The following is an 11,301-nucleotide window of genomic DNA, read 5'->3' as shown; positions in this document are numbered from 1 at the left end:
TGAAAATCTTCACTTTCAGTTTTGCATTTTTTTTCTTCATTCACTATGGTCTCTGACAATTTTTTTCTGAAAAAGGAAAGCCAGTCTTTAAAAAAAATATTGGAGAAAATGGACATCCATAGGCTCAAAAAATCTCAACCCAAACTTCAGACCCTCCACACTAATTAACTCAAAATGGATCACAAACTTAGCTATAAAACATAACATTATGAAACAATCAAAACAAATCCCAGGAGAAAACCTCTTAGATGTAGGGACACACAAAGAACTCTTAGTTCTTTTTTGTGAACACCTTTTAATGAAATTTTACCTTTAATAGTATATTCATTCATACCTTTCGTTATTCTGAGTAAAAAGGAAAAGCATTCATTTTGCCCTTCCAAGTTTATAGACAAATCACACAGATGGATCCTTCATTATAAATGCACAGGTGGTCAATAGTAGAGCTATCCAGTGTTTTCCCAAGAAAAAACCTCTTTATACTCATGAAAGTTTTGAAGAACCAGAGGATTGGGAATGATCTGGGAATGATCTGGGAATTCTGGCAGTGGTTGGTGTGGAGTAGGGAGGCAATTCTCCAAACTCAAGTTCAGTTCGACCTGGCAGAAACCCCTGGAGAAAGAAAAAAGTTACTTGGGCATCATATCTGCTTATCAACCTTAGTGTGCCATATTATGTAGAATAGTGAAAACAGTATTTTCCAGCAAAAACTGGAATAGGTAATACAAATTTTTTAAAAGATTTTATTTATTTATTTGACACAGTGAGAGAAAGAGATCACAAGTAGGCAGAGAGGCAGGCAGAGAGAGAGAGAGGAGGAAGCAGGCTCCCCACTGAGCAGAGAGCCCGATACAGGGTTCGATGCCAGGACCCTGGAATCATGACCTGAGCAGAGAGCAGAGGCCTTAACCCCCTGAGCCACCCAGGTGCCCCGGTAATACAAATTTAAGGATGCTAAAATGCACACATATATATACACCATGTAACATATACAGATATACATGTGTGTGTATACATCTGTGCATTTTTTCTTCTAGCTTTATTGAGGTATGATGGGCAAATAAAGATTGTATGGATTAAGGTTGTACAATGTGATGTTTTCATTTACCTACATATTGTGAAATGATTTCACAATCATCTCACAAGTGAAACCAGGAAATCATACCACAGTTAAGCTAATTAATATACCCATAACCTTATGTCTTTGCCCTTTTCTTGTAGTGAGAACACTTGAGATCTACTCTCCTAGCAAATTTCAATATATAATACATTATTATTAACTATAATCACCACTTTGTGCATTAAATCTCTAAAATTTATTCATCTAACAATTGAAAGTTGGTACCTATGTATATTTGTAATTTAAATTGTTAGGCATTAAGCATGCAGGCATATTTTCCCTTCTCTCACACACCTTTCAAATAATGTCTTTAAACACTTTCAATAATTCAAAAATAATTTTCAAAGAGGGAAAATGCATGCAGTGTGATTGTTCACTACCCTTTTTTATATGAATTTATTAATAAACCAATGGTTCTCTGGACTTTTTAGCACATTAAATGTTAAAGTAAACAAGAGATAATTGTTTCGTGTTTTTAGAATAGTAGATTTACAATATATGTAGCTGTTGCAAGTTGCATATTTAAATTATCTTAAATATACTCTTTGGTAATAGCTTTTTAAATGATTTTTTTTGTCATCATAGAAATAATACCTTAAGGTAAAATTGCTTTTTAAACTGTATTCTGTAAACACTTAAGTTTTGTGATTAATTTCAAAAGCAATAAGGATATTTGTATTTGACATATAAATAAAAGACTTAGATTCAATAATTTGGAGTTTTCTTTGCATCATTAAATTTCAATTGTTAATGCTATTTTATCTTACAGATTCTTATCAAAACATATTGGCTACTTGGAAACCTTTTTAAAGATGTGATTACACTGTTGTGATTCAGTCTTCAGGTAGATTGGAAAGCTCTTCGACATGTGTCCATGAATAAGCCAACTTTTACTGATCTGTTTCAACAGGCACCAGACCAAGTACAGGCAATGTGGTCAGACATTCCTCACTGGGCCTACAAGGAGCTTTCAATGCGCTTGTGAGAAGCCTGCCATGATAGGCAGTGGCTGTCACAGGAGGGAGTGCAAGGGGTTCTGGAGAAGCAGCACGTGGGATCTGACTCAGCTGGGGGAGGAGGCAAGTGCTGTGGAGTGAGTGGTATTTGGAGGAAGGGCTGAAGAATAGGGGGTGTTCTCCTTGGGGAGGGAGAGTCAGCTGGTTTCCCTGAGATCATTCCAAAGTTCACATCCTCTAGCCAAAGACCACCAGGAACACTCCTGTGAATAAGTTTTGTTCAGAACAAGTTGGGCTTATTATTCATTGCAACAAGGGAGGACATACACCATGGGGAACCAGGAGGTGTCTGGGGAGGAGGTTTTAGAAAAAAATCTACTGTTGGATTGGGTTTTGGTTGGGTGATTTGAGGGAAGGACGAAAAGTGGGGGGTCACTTTAGATTGGATTTAGATTGGATGCTGAATCTAATCACATTTCATTGGATGCTGAAGGCAGAGGCAATTCTATGATATCAATAAATCTTATCTATAGGAGGGAAGATTATAGTCGGAAAAAACCATTACCGGTAATGAGGTAGATGTCACTCATATTAACGAAGAGAATGGGGTGCCTGGTATTTTGGGGGGTATTTTGGGGTGATCTTTGTTTCTATACTTAGAAAACAATTATGAGTTACCTTCATTTTGTCCCCCTTTATCATTATCTCAGAGTAACTTTGTCTGGCATTGGTATTCTGTGATACCCCTTGGCATTTATGTCCAAGAGGAGAGTAACACAGCCCTGGTGTGAATCAGGGCCACTTCTGGATATTAGCAGGGCTGGATCCCCCCCACACACACACCATCCCATCAGTAAAGGGAACACAGGTAAGCTTTTACCTTCGTTTGGGAGACATAATTCTTGAATTCTAGAAATCAGTGAAATGTACAGGTCTTCTAGCCAAACCTGTTCAATGTATGGGGAGAAAGAGATTAATGGGTAAGTGCATCATTGGCTTGGATGTATTCTCTAAGATTGGCTTAACTCTTCCACTCCCAAATTTTATATTTATTTTGACATAGTAAAAATTCATAAATGTTAAAACCACCAAGATGATTTCAGTTCTTGTACTCTCTCTCAAGCCCTGTCTCAGCCTGGGCCCTCTGGTTCCCTTTGCTTAAGATTTCAACCTCTGACTTTTCACCATCCCACTGTTATTCCCTAGAAAACTAGTGGACTGGTATCAGAGTGGAATGATATAAAACAAAGAGGACATTCACAAAGCATTTATTATATAACAACATTTATTATAAAAATGTATAAGATGTATACAAATGTATAAATTATCATAAAAATAAATGACATTTATATAATAAAAAGACATTTATTATATAAAGTCTGCTTATAATTTGAATACAAAGGGTTTTTTTTTAAAGATTTTATTTATTTATTTGACAGAGAGAGATATCACAAGTAAGCGGAGAGGCAGGCAGAGAGAGAGGGGGAAGCAGGCTCCCCCCTGAGCAGAGAGCCCAATGCTGGGCTTGATCCCAGGACCCTGAGATCATGACCTGAGCTGAAGGCAGAGGTTAACCCACTGATCCACCCAGGCACCTCTACAAAGGGTTTTAATAAGAACTTGTTCACTGATAAATTATCCATATGCTGAGTACAGGCAAAAATGTCACCCCAATAAAAAGAACACAGACATGATAGCCCTTGAGAGTGGCAGAATGAAGTTAAAAGTAGAGTACTTCTCCTGAGATGGCAGAGGTCATTTTTTTTTCACATCTATAATTTATAGTATTTTTCACTGTCCCTTTGTTTGTCGATACATCCATCATAGATCATAACTTATCATGTCATGCCATGAAATATTTCATTTGGTGCCTGTCTCTTGGGGAGTTGCATGACATTCATACTTCCTGTGAGTCTGTCCCCTGATGTCTGGCTTCACCTTGACAAGTATATCGGACTCTCCCAGTGTGGTGGGGATCAGAGAGTCTGAGAAATAATGATGTCCTTTCTGCAGAAGACAAGCAGGTAACGTAGACAGCGCACTGTGGACGAACTGGTTAGACTCTCAGTTCAGTCCGTTTTCTACATCTAGTGATACATTCAGGTGATTGATTCTGACATCGAAGTTGAAATACTTTTCTCCGCTTGTGCTCCTCACATCATCCTCTATGGCGAGAGCTGACCGGCGCAGATGCTGCCTTCACCAGAACTGGATCATTGGCTGACCTTGCTGTATCCACGCTTGCAGCCCTTACCTTGGGGTGTTTCCCGGGCTGTCTGTGCTTAAGTGCACTCACAGCAGCTGCTTGGCCTGTTAGCTAGAAGTCTGTCTTAATACGCCAGCTTGTGAGCACCATCAGTGGTTGTGCGCCCGAGGAATAGCCAAGCTGTTTAATTTGGTCCAATGTATTTAGCCCCCTTGCTTCCTAGTCAAATCACTGTGTCCATATGCTTGATTGCAGGAATCCATTCTTTTCTGTCCCCACAACTATTCATATGATCCAAAGCAAATAACATCTCCCAGTGGATTTTCCATTTTTTTTTTTTTTACGTAGGGAAATAAAACTACCTTCAAAATTTTACCTTGAAAGCAATAGGATACTTGCAAAACTGTAATGGAAATGCAAACCATTGCATTCTTAACGATAAGCCATTTTCCTGAGTATGGTGTGTGCGATCTCTGCTAAATGCTGTCCGGGGTCCCCATGGCTTCTGCACCCTCCCCACACCTCCCGTAGGTCTGATGGTCCAGGAAGGGCATGAGGTTCCTTCACTGCACTCTGAATTTCGGCTCCCTTTTGTTTCCCCTCAACACAACCCTCACCACAGGCTTGGGGTCCTATTTGTGCACAGCTGTGCTGTGTTTGCAGGTGAGTTGGGGCAGAATGGTTCACTCACCTCTGTGTCACCCATGCCCTGCCTATGAGGGGATGATCAAGGTTGCCAAGTTTGGTGAAACAGCTCTTCTGGAGTTCCACGGTCTTCATTCTTTCTGGACCAGCCATATACATGGTTTGGCTGATGGATCCCAGAACCTGTGATTGTTTTGGATTCTGGATCAGCTTCTTAGAAAAGACCGGGAATCTTGTTCATGTCAGTGGTCTCTACATTTCTACCATTCTTTGAGCCCATAAAAATCTTTCAGAGTATGTAGCCTCTGTGTGTGTGTGTTTATGTATTTGTAAGTTAACTACATGCATAGTAAGTCTATAATTTATATCCATGGCAAAGCTCATATAAATATAGGGATTTTTTTAAGAAATGAGATGAAAAAGTTTCCAAATGGAAGTTCTAATGTGTTCCTTCTGCACCCCTATGTACTGTCCTGTCCAGTCCCCTGGTGAGCCCCTCCACAAAAAGGTCTCTGTTGGAGTCCATTATCAAAGGAATGAGACTGAGACAAAGTGAAAGTTATGCAAAGCTTTATTCTATGCCAAGCACTAGAAGTCAGACTGACTGGCCAGGGCCGCCTCCGAAGAGAGTGACCCCATCCCGATCTCAGAGGTTGGTTTTATAGGGCATAACCACAGACCTCAAGGTATGTGGCTTCTATTGTTAAGGCGTTTACTCCTGGAATCAATAGCTGGAACTGATACCAGGAACTAATGGGGCGTTTATTTCTGAAGTCCATGGATGTAAACAACAATATGGCTACCTAGGCAATATGGAGCCGCTCTAGCTAAGCAGGCCCTAATAGTTAAACAGGTTTTAACATTAAATCAGCCCTAACCGTCTCTTAATGGACTCCCCAAGCTTCTCAGATGAGCAAAGCAGGAATGGTATCTCCAGGAACTGGGTTTTGTGTACTTTTGCCTCCAATCCTCAAAATCTGTGAGGACTACTTGGAATTGCAGGCAGATTCAAGATGTGGAGAAAGGTACACTTCTCACCAAGGAGTCCACCCAGAGGGAAAAGTGGAACACACTCCGTTGTACTTATTTTCATGAAAGTTAATAGAATTAAATTCCCATTTGTCATTCTTTTTTTAAAGAAATATTACAAACTTTCATTTGGGTGCCTGGGTGGGTCAGTCATTAAGTGTCTGCCTTCGGCTCTGGCTCGATCCCACGACCAAGCCCCACATCAGGCTCCCTGCTAGGCGGGAAGCCTGCTTCTCCCTCTCCAGCTCCCCTGCTTGTGTTCCCTCTCTCACTATCTCTCACTGTCAAAAAAATATTTAAAAAACAAACAAACAAAAAACCAGACTGTGATCCAGAGAGGTTTCTATTCTCTGAAATTTTCATTATCTAAATGGCAAGATGACTTTTTCTTCCTTTTTTCTCTCTGAAATAGTGATATGTACCATTATCTGGTGGTGATAGAAATAATTTCCTGTAGGGATATCATCTGTCTGACTTAGGAAAGGGATCCTTTCACACTGCTCAAGTTGTGTAGCAGAGGAAGCATTGGATTAGAGTCAGATGTGGAAACTGAGTACCCTTGGGGAGACTCTCTGTACCATGGGATCCCCATTTGTTAACTAGGTGGCTGGGATGAAGCAGAGACCAACACCATTTTGTGTGTGTGTGTGTGTGTGTGCGCGCGACACACTTGTGTGCATTGGTAATAGTTCTTTGTCTCCCCTCTTCTCCTCTTCTCTTCTTCCTTTCTTTACCTACTTCTTCATCTGAAGTCTGCAGTAAGTGTCTGACAATGAGGGAGGGTTCTGGGGGGAGGTGGTGGTGGAGGGCAATGTCTTCCCTGTGTAAATTGAGGGAAGATAGGACAAGCAGCATGCTTTGGCCAAGTTTTGTTTCCTACTTATATTATGGGCACATTTTGTAAATGGTGACCTGGCTATGGCCAAGACACCTTAAACGTGCCTGTTCTTCATCTGCTCTCTGCAAATCCTTCCAGCCAACAGCCTGCAGTAGCCCTCCCAGTCTTAATAGCCTATGAATTATGTACTTATTTGTGGGGCAAAAGTGTCTCAGCTTCCTACCTGAGACCTCACACCTTTTCTTCTACTGAAAAAAGTTCAAGGTAATGGAATCACTTCCCAGAAAATGTTTGTGTCGGTTCCTCGCTTGCCCTTATTCCAAGTGGGGTAAGAATGGTTACTGACACTAACAAGACACATGTCCTATTTATCACTCCTATAAAAAAAGTCTGTCCCCGATTCTTTATATGGAAAACCCAAAAGACTCCACCCCCAAACTACTAGAACTCATACAGCAATTCAGTAACGTGGCAGGATACAAAGTCAATGTACAGAAATCAGTGGCTTTCTTGTACACTAACAATGAAAATACAGAAAGGGAAATTAGAGAATTCATTCCATTTACTATAGCACCGAGAACCATAAGATACCTGGGAATAAACCTAACCAAAGAGGTAAAGGAGCTGTACTCAAGGAACTACAGAACACTCATGAAAGAAAGCGAAGAAGACACAAAAAGATGGAAGACCATTCCATGCTCTTCGATCCGAAGAATAAACATTGTTAAAATGTCTATACTGCCTAGAGCAATCTATACTTTTAATGCGATTCTGATCAAAATTCCACAGGTATTTTTCAAAGAGCTGGAGAAAATAATCCTAAAATTTGTATGGAATCAGAAGAGACTCCGAATCACTAAGGAAATGTTGAAAAACAAAAATAAAACTGGGGGCATCACGTTACCTGACTTCAAGCTTCACTACAAAGCTGTGATCACCAAGACATAATGGTACTGGCATAAAAACAGACACATAGACCAGTGGAACAGAGTAGAGAGCCCAGATATGGACCCTCAACTCTATGGTCAATTAATCTTCGACAAAACAGGAAAAAATATACAGTGGAAAAGACAGTCTCTTCAATAAATGGTGCTGGGAAAACTGGACAGCTATATGTAGATGAATGAAACTCGACCATTCTCTTACACTGTACACAAAGATAAACTCAAAATGGATAAAAGATCTCAACATGAGACAGGAATTCATCAGAGGAGAACATAGGCAGTAATCTCTTCGATATCAGCCACAGCAACTTCTTTCAAGATATGTCTCCAAAGGCAAAGGAAACAAAAGTGAAAATAAACTTTTGGGACTTCATCAAAATCAAAAGCTCCTGCACAGCAAAGGAAAATCAACAAAACAAAGAGGCAACCCACAGAATGGGAGAAGATAGTTGCAAATGACAGTACAGACAAAGGTTGATATCCAGGATCTATAAAGAACTCCTCAAGCTCAACACACACAAAACAGATAATCATATCAAAAAATGGGCAGAAGATATGAACAGACACTTCTCCAATGAAGACATACAAATGGCTATCAGACACATGAAAAAATGTTCATCATCACTAGCCATCAGGGAGATTCAAATTAAAACCACATTGAGATACCACCTTACACCAGTTAGAATGGCCAAAACTAGCAAGACAAGAAACAACATGTGTTGGAGAGGATGTGGAGAAAGGGGAACCCTCTTCCACTGTTGGTGGGAATGCAAGTTGGTGCAGCCACTTTGGAGAACAGTGTGGAGATTCCTCAAGAAATAAAAAATAGAGCTTCCCTATGACCCTGCAATTGCACTACTGAGTATTTACCCCAAAGATACAGATGTAGTAAAAAGAAGGGCCATCTGTACCCCAATGTTTATAGCAGCAATGGCCATGGTCGCCAAACTGTGGAAAGAACCAAGATGCTCTTCAGCGGATGAATGGATAAGGAAGATGTGGTCCATATACACTATGGAGTATTATGCCTCCATCAGAAAGGATGAATACCCAACTTTTGTAGCAACATGGATGGGACTGGAGGAGATTATGCTGAGTGAAATAAGTCAAGCAGAGAGAGTCAATTATCATAGGGTTTCACTTATTTGTGGAGCATAACAAATAGCATGGAGGACAAGGGGAGTTAGAGAGGAGAAGGGAGTTGAGGGAAGTTGGAAGGGGAGGTGAACCATGAGAGACTATGGACTCTGAAAAACAATCTGAGGGGTTTGAAGCATCGGAGGGTGGGGAGTTGGGGGAACCAGGTAGTGGGTATTAGAGAGGGCATGGATTGCAGGGAGCACTGGGTGTGGTGCAAAAACAATGAATACTGTCATGCTGAAAATAAATTAAAAAATAGTCTGTTCCACAAATCTTTAAAAAAAAAAGAATACTAATGCATCTGAGCCACAGAACCAACTAACACACACACATAAAATTGCTGAAAGCAAAGAGCTGTGTCATCTCATTTCTTGTTATCAGGATGAGACGAGGCAGTGATGTTTTCCTTCAAAAGATGGTAGTACTTCAAAAATTCCCATCTATTTTGTTAGAAGTTACATTATTTTATACCTCTTACAAGAATTTAATTTCATTCTGACTAAAACCATGGTTTAGAAGTAGCTTAAACTTAAAAAAGAAAGTATCTTTTTTATGATTGTGGGTTATCGTGGATGCAGGCATCTATAGGGAAATCATGAGTTTTCTTGGTTATTAAATACTACTGATTGGACCTTATAGGCTATCCAGGGCCACTTTCCATAGTTCCTGTGATTCAGTAACATGAGAAAGTATCAAGGGAGCAAATTTCAAAATGTTAATAACAATAACTATTTGAGTCCATAAAATATTTTACTTCCTATGTTTTTTCTTAATTAAAAAAACGTATATATACCCACAGAACTGACACCAGCCCTTGCTCTCTTCTGAGAGAAAAGATTGTGGTATCATCACCTCAACAGGTGACCTGAGAGATTTAGGCATACACTTGAGATCTGTTATCTAGATCTTATCAGGTCAGGGCAACAGGACTCTTAAGACCAGTGAGAAATATGGAGTCTCAACTACGTGTACAGTTTGGAAAATATTAGGTAGATGGTGAGATCTTTGTTATTACAATGAAATGCTGATTAAATGTATACTTTTAAAATTTAAGATGTTAAAATGCCAATTTCCAAGTAATTTAATTGAGGTAATATATATTTCAAGCAGCAACTAAATGGAATATTTTGTAAGATATCAAAATTATTTAAGCACTGTGCCCTTTTTTAGCTGATAATATAAAGCAGAGCCTGACTTCCCGAGTCCTAGAAACTGAACGTGCCTTAAGATTCTGTAAAATATGAAACTTTCTGAATACTCCAGAAGTTTAAGCTACCATAGCTGAGCATTAGCTCGTGATTTTTTTCATATTCTGGACGTATATGTGATATCATCTAAGGATACTATCATATTTTAAAAGGAACAAAAAGAAAAAGATATAATTATTTTATGTTGTTAACAGTAAATATAAACAAACCAAAGGCAATAACAGAAATATTGCCGAACTGTCTCATTTCTGAAACAGCTTCATGTATTTGACACTGTGAGTTCTTTGATTTAAAGATAAGCAAGCCTCGCAAACCTACCACAAGCTGCTCTGGGCCAAAGAGTGTGCTGTCTGTACAGCTGAGTCAGTGGCCTCTCTGCTGGTTCACTCCATCCCACATTCCAATGGCTGTAGGCCTCCCTACAGCGTTTCCAACGTGAAGAAGTCACTTTGGGTGGAGGGACTTGTCCCTAACAAAATAAAGAACGTGACCCCTGAGGCCATTTCACTAAACCGTAGCTAAAACTGGACAAATAAGAGTTCTTCCCTCATTAGATGATGGCAAAGTTTTGTTTTCAGTTTCTGATTCTTTAAACTGTGCGTGGGAGCTCAAGCTAATGAAAATCTGTGAAGGAAAGGATTTTTCAGGTTTACGTGGGGAATCTAAGTCTTCATAAGTAATTAAAAAATACACAAGTCTTTTCTCTGTAGAGCACAACTGCACTGCCAGTTAGTTTAGTGGCTTCAGATCCATGCTGGGCCTTCTACAAACAGGAGCGTGGGGTGCACGTCAGACTCCTCAACTCCCAGAACTGATGCCACTGGGAGGACCTAGCAGCAGCCAGGTTCGGGACTCTGCTCTGGGCCACCCTTTCCTGAGCTTCCAAGGGCCTGGGGCGCTGTCTGTCCTTGTACCACCTCCCCCGGGTCCTGACTACACTGTCATTGCTGGCCCACCCTGGGGACTTAGAGGCAGGACCTGGCTCCAGGGAGAAGCTGCGGCAGGGCAGGACTGCACCCACTTTGTACCCCACCCCAGATACATTCCCACATGGGGTATCCTGACAGCATGAGGGCGGGGCCATCCCTGCTGCCATCTGGATGGGGGATCCCTCCTGGAGTGGGACTCTCCACCATCTGAGTGATGTGTGAGGGGCCCTGGAGGACAATGTTGGACTGGGAGTAGGGCACGCAGGGGGGGCCCTCCTGGACTGCA

Source organism: Lutra lutra, chromosome 14, assembly GCF_902655055.1.
Source record: "Lutra lutra chromosome 14, mLutLut1.2, whole genome shotgun sequence".
Lineage (NCBI taxonomy): Eukaryota > Metazoa > Chordata > Mammalia > Carnivora > Mustelidae > Lutra > Lutra lutra.
Note: the sequence above shows the minus strand (reverse complement) of the source record.